This window comes from Tamandua tetradactyla, chromosome 9 (assembly GCF_023851605.1).
Source record: "Tamandua tetradactyla isolate mTamTet1 chromosome 9, mTamTet1.pri, whole genome shotgun sequence".
NCBI classification, from domain to species: Eukaryota; Metazoa; Chordata; class Mammalia; order Pilosa; family Myrmecophagidae; genus Tamandua; species Tamandua tetradactyla.
The window spans coordinates 39,096,361-39,108,378 of record NC_135335.1 but is presented as its reverse complement, the minus strand read 5'-3'; the positions used below and the strand labels follow the sequence as shown (position 1 = coordinate 39,108,378).

Here is a 12,018-nt window from a genome sequence, read left to right as displayed (position 1 = left end):
AAGTCTTTCATAAGAGTTGGAAAATTTTCAGTGATAATTTCCTCCATTAGTTTTTCTCCTTCTTTTCCGTTCTCTTCTCCTTCTGGGACACCCACAACATGTATATTCATGTGCTTCATATTGTGTTTCATTTCTCAAACTTGGAATATTTCACTGGTAAGAGAGACCAAAATTTATATTTTGACTAGGAGATGTACTCCATGCTCATATTTTTCCATTTTTTCCCCTATCTTTTCTTGCTGGATTTCAGATGTTCCATCCTCCCGTTCACTAATCCTATGTTCTGTCTCTCGAAATCTACCATTGTAGGTTTCCATTTTTTTTTTATCTCTTCTACCATGCCTTTCATTCCCATAAGTTCTGATTTGTTTTTTCAGATGTTCTAGTTTGCTAGCTGCCGGAATGCAATATACCAGAAACGGAATGGCTTTTAAAAGGGGAAATTTAATGAGTTGCTAGTTTACAGATCTAAGGCCGAGAAAATGTCCCAATTAAAACAAGTCTATAGAAATGTCCAATCAAAGGCATCTGGGGAAAGATACCTTGGTTCAAGAAGGCCGATGAAGTTCAGGGTTTCTCTCTCATCTGGAAAGGCACATGGTGAACGCAGTCAGGGCTTCTCTCTTGGCTGGAAGGGCACATGACAGACACGGCGTCATCTGTTAGCTTACTCTCCTGGCTTCTGGTTTCATGAAGCTCCCCGGGAGGCATTTCCCTTCTTCATCTCCAAAGGTCGCTGGCTGGTGGACTCTCTGCTTTGTAGTGTTGCAGCATTCTCTGCCCTCTCTGAGTCTCTCATTCTCCAAAATGTTTCCTCTTTTATAGGACTTCAGAAACTAATCAAGACCCACTCAGATGGGTGGAGACATGTCATCCCCTTATCCAGTTTAACAACCGTTCTTAACTAAATCTCATCAACCAGGGAGATGATCCTATCACAGTCCCAAATACACAGCATTGAATAGAGACTATTCTACCTTTAAGAAATGGGATCCATATTAAAACATGGCTTTTCTTAGGGGGCATACTTCCCTTCAAACCAGCACATCAGACTTTCGATTTCATCTTTTTGTTCATTCCTTGCCTTTATATCCTCCCTCAATTTGATTCGATTTTTTTTTTTTTTTTTTAAAGGAAAGACAGAGAGAAGGAAGGAAGGATAGAAGGAAGGAAGGAAGGAAGAAAGGGAAACATTTTTAAACATTTTCTTGTTTTATTGTATTCTGTTTCTCCGTTTTTGTTACATGGGCTGGGGCCGGGAATCGAACCGAGGTCCTCCGGCATAGCAGGCAAGCACTTTGCCCGCTGAGCCACCGCGGCCCGCCCCACAATTTGATTCGATTTTTGATGAGGTTTTCCATGTCTGTTCGTATATTCTGAATTAATTGTTTCAGCTCCTATATCTCATTTGAACTGTTGGTTTGTTCCTTTGATTGGGCCATATCGTCAATTTTCCTAGTGTGATTTGTTATTTTTTGCTGGCATCTAGGCATTTAATTACCTTAATTAGTTTATTCTGTAGATTGCTTTCACTTCTTTTACCTAGGGTTTTCTTGCTGGATGAGTTTGTTGTCTATCTGATCTTTGACATTCAGTTCAGCTTTATCTGGACCTCTAGTTTAGGTTTTGTTTAACAGAGGAGAATTTTTCAGTTCTTATTTTCTTGTTTCTTGCCCTGGTTGTATGGTGCCTTCCCGGACACCCCCACCCCCACCCCTTAGGAGGGTTTACTTAGGTATTATAGACCCCAGCTGGATTTTCCCAGACCAAACTGGCCTCCTATCAGGAGGAAAAAGTCACCTATGTCAGTTTTCCCTGAGGGTGAGACCCAGCAGATTGAAAGACTTTCCTGTGAAGTCTCTGGACTCTGTTTTTCTTATCCTGCCCAGTATGTGGTGCTTGTCTGCCTGCAGGTCCCACCAGCATAAGATGATGTGGTACCTTTAACTTTGGCAGACTCTCCCTGCTGGGGCATGGTGGAGACAGAGGAGAGGTTGTAGGCTGGTTTTAATGGCTTCAAATTTCCAAACGCTGGTATCTGAATTCCTTGAGGGAGGGATTCCACCTGTGTTGGGCTTCACCCCTCCCCTGGGGAAGGCAAAGGCTCCAGACAAGCCCTCAAACGAGTTTGTTTCTGCCTATGCGTGGGACAGTTGCAGCCTGAGAAGCCCTGCTATGTATCCAAAGGCAGTCAAGCCTTTGCAGAAACACAGCCACAAAAACCTCTGTTTCCTTCTTTTTTTTTTTTTCTTTTTCTGTCAGCCCTGCCCCCTTGGCACCGGGGCAAAAATGAGTGACCTCTGCCTTGTCCAGGTTCACCTGAGCTGGGGGCCTATTTTTAGTAGTTACAATTTGTTAATTAATGCCACAATTGGTGTTTGGTTGGGCCCAGCCCCTGCTGCTGGTGAAGTCTCTTTCCTTTCCCCTCTGGGAAGCAGCCTGTGGGGGAGGGGCACTGGCCACTGCATCTTGGGGAACTCACCGTTCTGGGGGGGTCTCACAGCCATTCCAGCTGGTCCAGACTGAGGTACACTGGGTTTTCTACAGAGAAGGCAGCTGAATAAGAACGAGAAAGGGGGTCCTGCTTGCTACAACAGTAGGGGGATGGGGGTGGATATGAGGGGGAATGATTAGAGGAATCATCATTCATGATCCTGTGCTGTATTATTAAAAGGTTAAGAGAAAGGTGTGGTCAGTGAAACAGTGGTTTTCCTTATGAAAGACAACTTTTCACTGTGTACAAAATATCCACAAATATCCACAGTAATGCTTCAGTGACTCAGATGAACAGAGAACATAAATCAACCAGGATTCCAAAAGGAATGCTCCAAAAATGAGAATTCCCTCAGTGCCATTCCCATGATTATACTCACCAGTGATTGGCTATAAGAGACTTTTTTTTGATTGTCTATCTCTGCCAGACAAACATGATTTGATTTTAGATAATCACATAGTCTCAGGCTCCATATGTAAAAATGTCAGAAGTGGCTGAAGTAAGAGCAGCAGCTTCACGGTGAAGACACTCATTTCCCCTGACTCCAGAGCTCCACCATCTGGTCTCAAAAATCTTTCCCTCTGAGGAAATAGCTGGAGAAGTGGCCAGTTCAACATTGCTGAGAACTTTGCAATCACAGTGACATTAATTGACTTTCTGAGAGAAAGAGTGCTTTGCAGTGGCTAGGTCCATGGCTCCTGAGACTGCCTTGCAAATCATGCTGAACCAGAAGCAAAGTATAATTATGCTTCAGAGAAACATGATGATTCTGGTAAGAGGCGGCTTTTAGGAATAAATAGATGGTTCTTCTCCTTTCATCCTTTTCTTCCTAACCTTTCCCCTTCCCCCAAAGTTTCATGAGAGGAGAAAGGTGAAGGTTTTCAACCATATGTGCATTCATGCATATGTGCATGCTAAGATGAAGGCTATTAAAATAAGAACTCCAAGGAAATCCTGATAAGCTTTTAATCTCTGAGGTGATTAGTAACCACTACCTACAGGTGAGGTTTGCCATTTGTCCGAGTTCTTCCTTCTTTATGCTTTCTCACTTCAGTTAATTTCTACTGAAAAATTAACTACCTGATAGAAGTATGTCTCCTAATTTTATATTCTAGTTGAAATATCATTTTTTATCATTAAAATAAAAGGGTATGCATAGGAAAAGTATTTCTCAACCTTTTAAAATCCATTATGTTTGATAAAATTTGCATACTCATTCTGTGGTTTCTATTATAAAAAAATCTATTGGAATTTCCAAATCCGATGTTTTTATTAATATACAGGTTGGGTGAAAATCATGCATAAAGGATTCTCTCTCAAAAGAATAAAATAATCTGGCCCTTGGACAATTACTTAAGGATTTAGTGTTGAGATGATAGAAGCAAATGTTGGCTTTCTAAAGGTCCTCCCTAATCCAGTTCCCAGGTCAGAATGTCAAGAAGAAAACATTCCATTTTCAAACATATATGAAAAACAAAGTCTTGCCCAACAAACAGTTGAGTTCTAAAATGCATTCTATGCAACAGCACATACTTTTGGCTGTGTTCACATAGTAAACCACAGAAACACACTAGCTCTCATGGCTGCCTGCAGAGGACAGAATGATCCAGTGTTTACTTAGTGTAGCCATGGTGGCTTCTTCAGATGACAAGACTTGAGAGATGCTTACTGTGTGTCCACAGTCCAGGAAAGACATGCCCATTGCAATTAAACGTTGCCAACCCAGGTAGAAAAACAAAATTCAAATAAGCCATGCTGACCACAGCCACCACCACATACAACACCACATGCTCTAGTTCCTGGATATAAACCATTACAAAGTACATATTGATGGAATAGATGAAAAGGACCAGATCCCGCCTGCAGTCCTCCAGCCTGTTCCATTGGCAAAGTCACTCATTGCTGGCTGCAAGCTGGTAAATAAGAGGATAGGTATGAGAGCAAAGGGAAGCTATAAGCTCTGCAGCACATTTAGGAAGTCGTTCATCCTCAACAGATGTTCTATGTTTTGGAAGACAACAACAAGCAGAGTGGGGATGATGGCAATAGAGCGGGTCAGAATCACTCGGACAAAGCATGACCATTTTAGATTCAGGAATTCCTCCATGACAAAGTGGCCAGAATAGGTTCCTGTCATGGTGGAGCTCTGTCCTACAGCCAGGATCCCCACTGCCTATATGTAGACTACTGCAGGTCCAAAGTAACATCCTAGCACAATACCCCTGTTGTAGTTTGCTAGCTGCTGGAATGAAATATACCAGAAACGGAATGGCTTTGAAAAAGGGGAATTTAATAAGTTGCTAGTTTACAGTTCTAAGGCCGAGATGATGTCCCGATTATAACAAGTCTATAGAAATGTCCAATCAAAGGCATCCACCCAGGGAAAGATACCTTGATTCAAGAAGGCCGATGAAGTTCAGGGTTTCTCTTTGAAGTGAGAAGGCATATGGTGAACACAGTCACAGTTTCTCTCTCGGCTGGAAGGGCACATGGCAAGCAAGGTGTCATCTGCTAGCTTTCTCTCCTGGCTTCCTGTTTCATGAAGTTCCCCGGGATGCGTTTTCCTTCATCTCCAAAGGTCGCTGGCTTGTGGGCTCTTTGCTTCTCATGGCTATGTTGTTCTTCTCTGCTCTCTCTGAATCTCCTTCATTCTCCAACACGTTTCCTCTTTTATAGGACTCCAGAAACTAATCAAGACCCACCCAAATGGGTGGAGACACGCCTCCACCTAATCCAGCTTAACAACCACTCGGTTAAATAACATCTCCAGGGAGATAATCTAATTACAGTTTCAAACATAAAATGCTGAGTAGGGATTAGAAGAAGTGGCTGCCTTTACAAAATGGGATTAGGATTAAAACACGGCTTTTCTAGGGTACATACATCATTTCAAACCAGCACAACCCCCTTTGTAGATAACAGTTAGTATTAAGTTATTGTCAGGAAGAGGTGGTTATAGGGACTGCTACTGTTTCTACAGACTGCAACCACTCTCTCGTTGGTTTTCTCAAAAAATGTCTCGGCAAAGACAGACAGCAGATTTTGATGATTAAGGAAACAATCAATGCAGGATTCAATGAAAAAGTACTTATTGGCTTCTTGAACTCCCTGCTTATTGGTCCAGTTAAACTTGTCTAAGGCAGAATGTGAATATATGCGATGTGACATGATGACAGTTCCCACGATGCCCACAGCCTGCTTGATCTGTGGAGTATAACAATCCAAACAAGATGGCATGAATACACCATTGAGCACCTGGCTTTGGTCACGTTTCAGTATAACATACTCATATCCAGATGTGTATGGTGATGAGAAATCCAAAAAATCCTTCCAGCTTCCATAAGCCATATTTGCCTAAAAAGAGAAATATAAAGGTATCTGCAATGGTGATGAGAACTACACCCGTTAGAGGAACACTTCCCATAGACAGGAGATTGATGGCAATGGGTGAGCCAATGATTTATTACATATCCAAGCCAATGAGAGCTAACTCCATCATCAGCCATAGTATAATTTGTGGGACCTTAGAATACTGTTAGTGACACACTTCAGCAAGGTACAGCCTAATGACCACTCCCAGTATAGCTGTAAGACGTAGGAGCAGGAGTCCCATGAGGGTGGCCAGCAGAAGAACCCAGAGCAACTTAACTCCAGCCACTGCTGTTTTATATATGTAACCTAATATTTAGAAATAAGAATGAAGCCGATCAGGTTGGGGTTAAAATAATTCAGAACACAGGGGTAAGGAAGACAGTGTCTGTGTTTTAGAACCACACATACTCTTTGAGACCAAAGGAAGAAAGGTTTATTTTGTCTGGAACTGAAATTTTCTGTAGCACATAATCTAACTCAACCTATCTGTAGAGCTCATTTGAACATTTGAAACACAGGGAGTCCAGAATAAGAAAGAGGTCCTTTAGTCCTGTATAGATTATTGTAATGCCTGGGCACATCCTAGAGTATATTAAGCAGATAATCAAAAAGCACTTGCAGGCGGGTCACAGTGGCTCAGAGGCAGAGTTCTAACTGTCAAGCCGAGACCCGGGTTCAATTCCTGGTGCTTGCCCATGTTAAAAAAAAAAAAAAGTACTGGCAAAGTCCTTTGAGGGATGGGAGAGTATATGGAGCTATTAAAGCTTACCCATTTAGGTTATTAAACCAGGGCAGGAAGGATCTGTCGCTTCCTTGGAGAGTATATGAAACTATTAAAGCTTACCCATTTAGGTTATTAAACCTAAATCCCATGACACTGTGTCAAACTTTAGGGACACCCAAATCAATAGGCCATCTCTCCGATCCTGAGGCTTACTCATGTGAAGCATGTGTAGGTAGCAGAAAAGCTTAGACTACCTATAGGCATGCCTAAGAGTTACTTTTGGAGGACCTCTTTTGTTGCTCAAATGAGGCCTCACTCTCTGCAAGTGAAATCATTGCCCTCTTTTGTTCCTCAAGTGAGGCCCAACTCTGCAAGTAAAATCATTGCCCTCCCCGCTACGTGGCACATGACATCTAGGAGTGAAAGTCTCCCTGGTGACGTGGGAGATGACTTCCAGGGATGAATCCAGCCCTGGTACCGTGGAATTAACAATTCCATCCTGACCAAAAGAGGGAAAAGAAGTGTAACTAATAAATTAGCAGTGACAGAGAGACTTCATATAGAGTCCAGAGGCTAATCTGGAGGTTGCTCTTAATGCAAGATTCAGTTAGTCCTTGCTACCTATCTGTTCTAGTTTGCTAGCTGCCAGAATGCAACACAGCAGAGACGGATTAGCTTTTAATAAAAGGGGATTTATTTTGTTGGTTCTTCAGAGGAAAGGCAGCTAACTTTCCACTGAGGTTCTTTCTTACGTGGAAGGCACAGGATGGTCTCTGCTGGTCTTCTCTCCAGGCCCCTGGGTTCCAACAACTTTCCTCGGGGTGATTTCTTTCTCCATCTCCAAGGGCCCGGGCTGAGCTGCAAGTGCTGAGATGAGGAATGCCAAGCTGCTAGGCTGTGCTATGTTGCGATCTCTCATTTAAGCACCAGCCAATTAAGTCAAACGTCACTCATTGCAGCAGACACGCCTCTTAGCCGACTGCAGATGTAATTGGCAACAGATGAGGTTCATGTACCGTTGGCTTATGTCCGCAGCAACAAGATTAGGTATGCTCACCTGGCCAAGTTGACAACTGAATCTAACTAACACATGTCCACCCCTTGTCAACTTGGCAACTTCAAGCATCACCTTAAACAGATGCAAAAAATTCTGTTCTTGCTGTGGACCTGTGAATCTCAAAACAAGTTGTTTAGTGCCAAGATGCAAAGGAGGATATTCACAGGATATAGATTGTCATTTCCATAGGGAGAAATTGGAAGGAAGATCTGCAGGCAAACACCATTGGATTTCCAAGTCTGAAAGTCATTTATCCTTTGGCTGCAGAAAGCGGCAGTCCCACCCCTTCCAAGGGCCTATGCAGTGGCCGGCCTCTTTCCAAATCAACCTTGGGGAACATCGAGGAGACCACCTCTGGGCTCCACTCTCTCCAGGCATCAGGGCCACCCCTGGGCTCTCTGCCATTTCTGGGGCATACGCTCAACCCCTCCACATGGTGGCAGCCAGGCTCTCCCAGCCCCCAAGGAGCGTGCTACGCCTTTTCCAAGGCCCGAGGCTGCACAACTATTCCACTGCAATGAGAGGGGAGACTCATCCTCGCCCTTCAGGGTAAACTCACCCTCTCCACACATACAGGTGGGTCCACTCTCCTGGCCGAGGTTTCTTGGCTTCAGACCCGAACTTCCACGGTTCTCACTCTGCAAGCTCCAATCTCTCCCTTTTGTGTCCTCCTTTGTCAAGATTGGCGGTGGTTTCATTTACACCAACAGTCTCTTCAAGCCCTCCAGGACTTCTCCATCAGTCTCTTCACAGTTCCTCCAAAGTCTTCCCCTTAGCCATCCAAAACACCGTTCAAACATATCTGGCATTTGCAAACCGCAACAGCACCCCACTCCTGGTACCAAATCTGTTCTAGTTTGCTAGCTGCCAGAATGCAACACACCAGAGACGGATTGGCTTTTAAAACAGGGGATATATTTTTTTGGTTCTTCAGAGGAAAGGCAGCTAACTTTCCACTGAGGTTCTTTCTTACGTGGAAGGCACAGGATGGTCTCTGCTGGTCTTCTCTCCAGGCCCCTGGGTTCCAACAACTTTCCCCGGGGTGATTTCTTTCTCCATCTCCAAGGGCACGGGCTGAGCTGCAAGTGCTGAGATGAGGAATGCCAAGCTGCTAGGCTGTGCTATGTTGCGATCTCTCATTTAAGCACCAGCCAATTAAGTCAAACGTCACTCATTGCAGCAGACACGCCTCTTAGCCGACTGCAGATGTAATTGGCAACAGATGAGGTTCATGTACCGTTGGCTTATGTCCGCAGCAACAAGATTAGGTATGCTCACCTGGCCAAGTTGACAACTGAATCTAACTAACACACTATCATAACCTGCCAAACCCCAACCAGGACCATTCTAGCCAATCCTAAAGAACACTAGGGTAATATATAAGATTCCACAAGGGTTCCATGTACTAGAGTAACTTTCCAGAAACCTACAACCTCCAGGTGGGTCCCTGGACCAGATAAATCCTGAAACCTAGAGGACCCACCCTCTCCAGAACATCAGATAATTCCATCTCCCTATGCCATATTAGTGACGGACCCTTCCAATATGAAAAATTTAGAATGGCCATAGCCCAAATACCCCTAAAGAGTGGGACAGAAAGATGAAATGTAATGGTGGAGTTATACATAGAAGATGGGATTTAACAAATGAATATGAAAGATATCATTAAATTGATATATTTTTTAGTCTCCAGTATCTTAGAGTGGCTAGAAGTAAAAACCTAAAATTGTGGAATTGTAACCCATGTCAATTTCTGAAATATGTTCTGCAACTAATTGTGGTGCTGTGCTTTGAAATTTACTGCTTTTTTGTATATATATTATTTTTCACACATAAAAAGAAAGAAAAAAAGTTGATTGTGATGATAAAAAACATTTAAGCCTTCTAGACTCCTATATTCTGGAGCAGCTAGAAGGAAAAATCTGAGAGGATGATATGGTACGCCATGACAAACTCTGGGATCTGTCCTGTAACTACTTGTTGAAGAGTGCTTTGAAAACTATTGCTTTTTTATCTCTTTGCTTTGCATATGTATTATACTATACAATAAAAAGTTAAAAAAAAAAAAATAGCCAGCCACTGCTACAGACTGCAAATCAGATTTGATGTTTCCTGGAACCAGATAAGTGATGCTCAAGAAAGCTTGGTCCCGTGAAAGCCCCGAGTTTATGAAAGCTAAAACAAAAATAGTTTTCCTCAAGAATAGGAATTTTCTCATAAAAATAGGTGGTGAAGGGCTCCTCTGTGGGCCCCATGGATTGTGGAAGAAAGGAGTTACTGTAGGTAGGGTTGGTGGCACCAAGATTGTTAGTGTCCCCGGGTTTCCAGAAGCATCATTCAAGGACTTCTTAGGACATTTTGTCTTGTCAGGCTTCTAAAAAAATGTGCAAGTTGCAAAATCCTGCCATGGTTCAGGCTAAACTGAAGCTGCAGGGAAACCATCAAGCAGTAACCCTTTGTCTTCTAAGGCTTGCAGTAAAGAACTGTGTGTCTTGTGGTGCTTGTACCTGGCAACCTTCTGACAGAGAAGAGGAGCACATCACAGACTGATAATCTGTTCCCCTGATTCCATCTGGCACCTTCTGCTCAAGACCCAATACCATGGTAGATTCCTAAGTGCCTGAGTTTTAGAATTTTAGAAATTATTGTGCCCAGCCTCAACATCACAGCCCCAGTGTCAGTTGCTCTAAAGACTTGTGATGCTGAAGAGGGGAGAAATAAATGATCTGATACATCATCCTAATTTTCTACAATGTTGTTTACAGCTACCAAAAACATTCTTGACAAGAGGGCAGCTGATGGAGGGGGAAGGAGGTAACAGAGGGTGAAGGAGACGCTAGCCTGGTGCAGTTATGGAATTGAACCCTTGGATCTAAGTAAGCACTTTGGAAAGCAACAATGTAGAAGTGCATTCTTCAGAGGAATGTCTGGGACATATTATAAACCATTAATCAAATTTTCAGAAGGGGGAGACTTCCTGGAAGATGGCGGCTTAGTAAGACGCACGGATCTTAGTTTCTTCTCCAGGACACCTACTAGGGGAATAGAAACGATACAGAAAGCGCCCAAAGCCACAACAGAGATAAAAAAGACAGCGTACCCCATCCTGGAACGGCTGGCTGGCTGAGAGAAGCAGCTCGGGTGAGATCGCCGAGGCGCGCGGGCCTTACCGGGCGGGGTGGCAAGCGGCCGGAGTTACTCCCTTCCCCCTTCCCGGGCCGGCTGGGAGAATTGGAGAGGTGGTCCCCTGAAACCAAGGCGACTGGCGCCCTCACCACGCGCAGCCCCCGGACCAACTGAGAGAATTGGATCGGAAACCCCCAGGCCACGGAGAACGGTGACCCCGTGACTCCCGGGGAACGTGCACTCTCTCGGGTGGGCCGCTGCCGCTGGCACCCTCCCACCACGCTTGTTGCCCAGGGCCGACTAGGAAATTCGGACGGGCTCTTTCCCTGGCTGCGGCGACCAGCAACCCTCCCTGCGTTCGGACCCCGGGCCGGCTCAAGCCGCTTCGGCTAGCGAACCCCCAGGACGGCGAGAGTTTTCCAAAGTTTAAGGTCCCACAGCACCTTTTACTGGTGGGACCCGCAGACAAACGTGGGCCACGAGCGCCACCTACTGGGCAGGATAAGAAAAACAGAACCCAGAGATTTCACAGAAAAATATTACAACCTTGCTGGGTCCAACACCAAGAGAAATCTGAATAAATGCCCAGACGCCAGCAGCAGAAGATAACTGTCCACGCTCAAAAGATTGAGAATATGGCTCAGTCAAAGGAACAAACCAATAGCTCAAATGAGACACAAGAGCTGAGACAACTAATGCTGAATATACGAACAGAAATGGAAAACCTCTTCAAAAATGAAATCGATAAATTGAGGGAGGACATGAAGAGGACATGGGCTGAACATAAAGAAGAAATAGAAAAACTGAAAAAACAAATCGCAGAACTTATGGAAGTGAAGGATAAAGTAGCAAACATAGAAAAAATAATGGATAGCTACAATGATAGATTTAAAGAGACAGAAGATAGAATTAGTGATTTGGAGGATGGAACATCTGAATTCCAAAAAGAAACAGAAACTATAGGGAAAAGAATGGAAAAATTTGAACAGGGTATCAGGGAACTCAAGGACAATATGAACCGCACAAATATACGTGTTGTGGGTGTCCCAGAAGGAGAAGAGAAGGGAAAAGGAGGAGAAAAACTAATGGAAGAAATTATCACTGAAAATTTCCCAACTCTTATGAAAGACCTAAAATTACAGATCCAAGAGTGCAGCGCACCCCAAAGAGATTAGACCCAAATAGGCGTTCTCCAAGACACTTACTAGTTAGAATGTCAGAGGTCAAAGAGAAAGAGAAGATCTT

The 12,018-nt window shown here is 43.9% G+C and overlaps 1 protein-coding gene and 1 pseudogene across 6 annotated transcripts in view; one reads left to right on the top strand and one right to left on the bottom strand.

Annotated features, from left to right (window-relative positions):
* FANCD2 (FA complementation group D2) overlaps positions 1-12,018 on the top strand; it is a 134,934-nt gene that overhangs the window by 79,353 nt on the left and 43,563 nt on the right. The gene's annotated exons all lie outside the window — the stretch shown is intronic.
* LOC143646337 (natural resistance-associated macrophage protein 2-like) lies at positions 4,135-6,714 on the bottom strand (annotated as a pseudogene).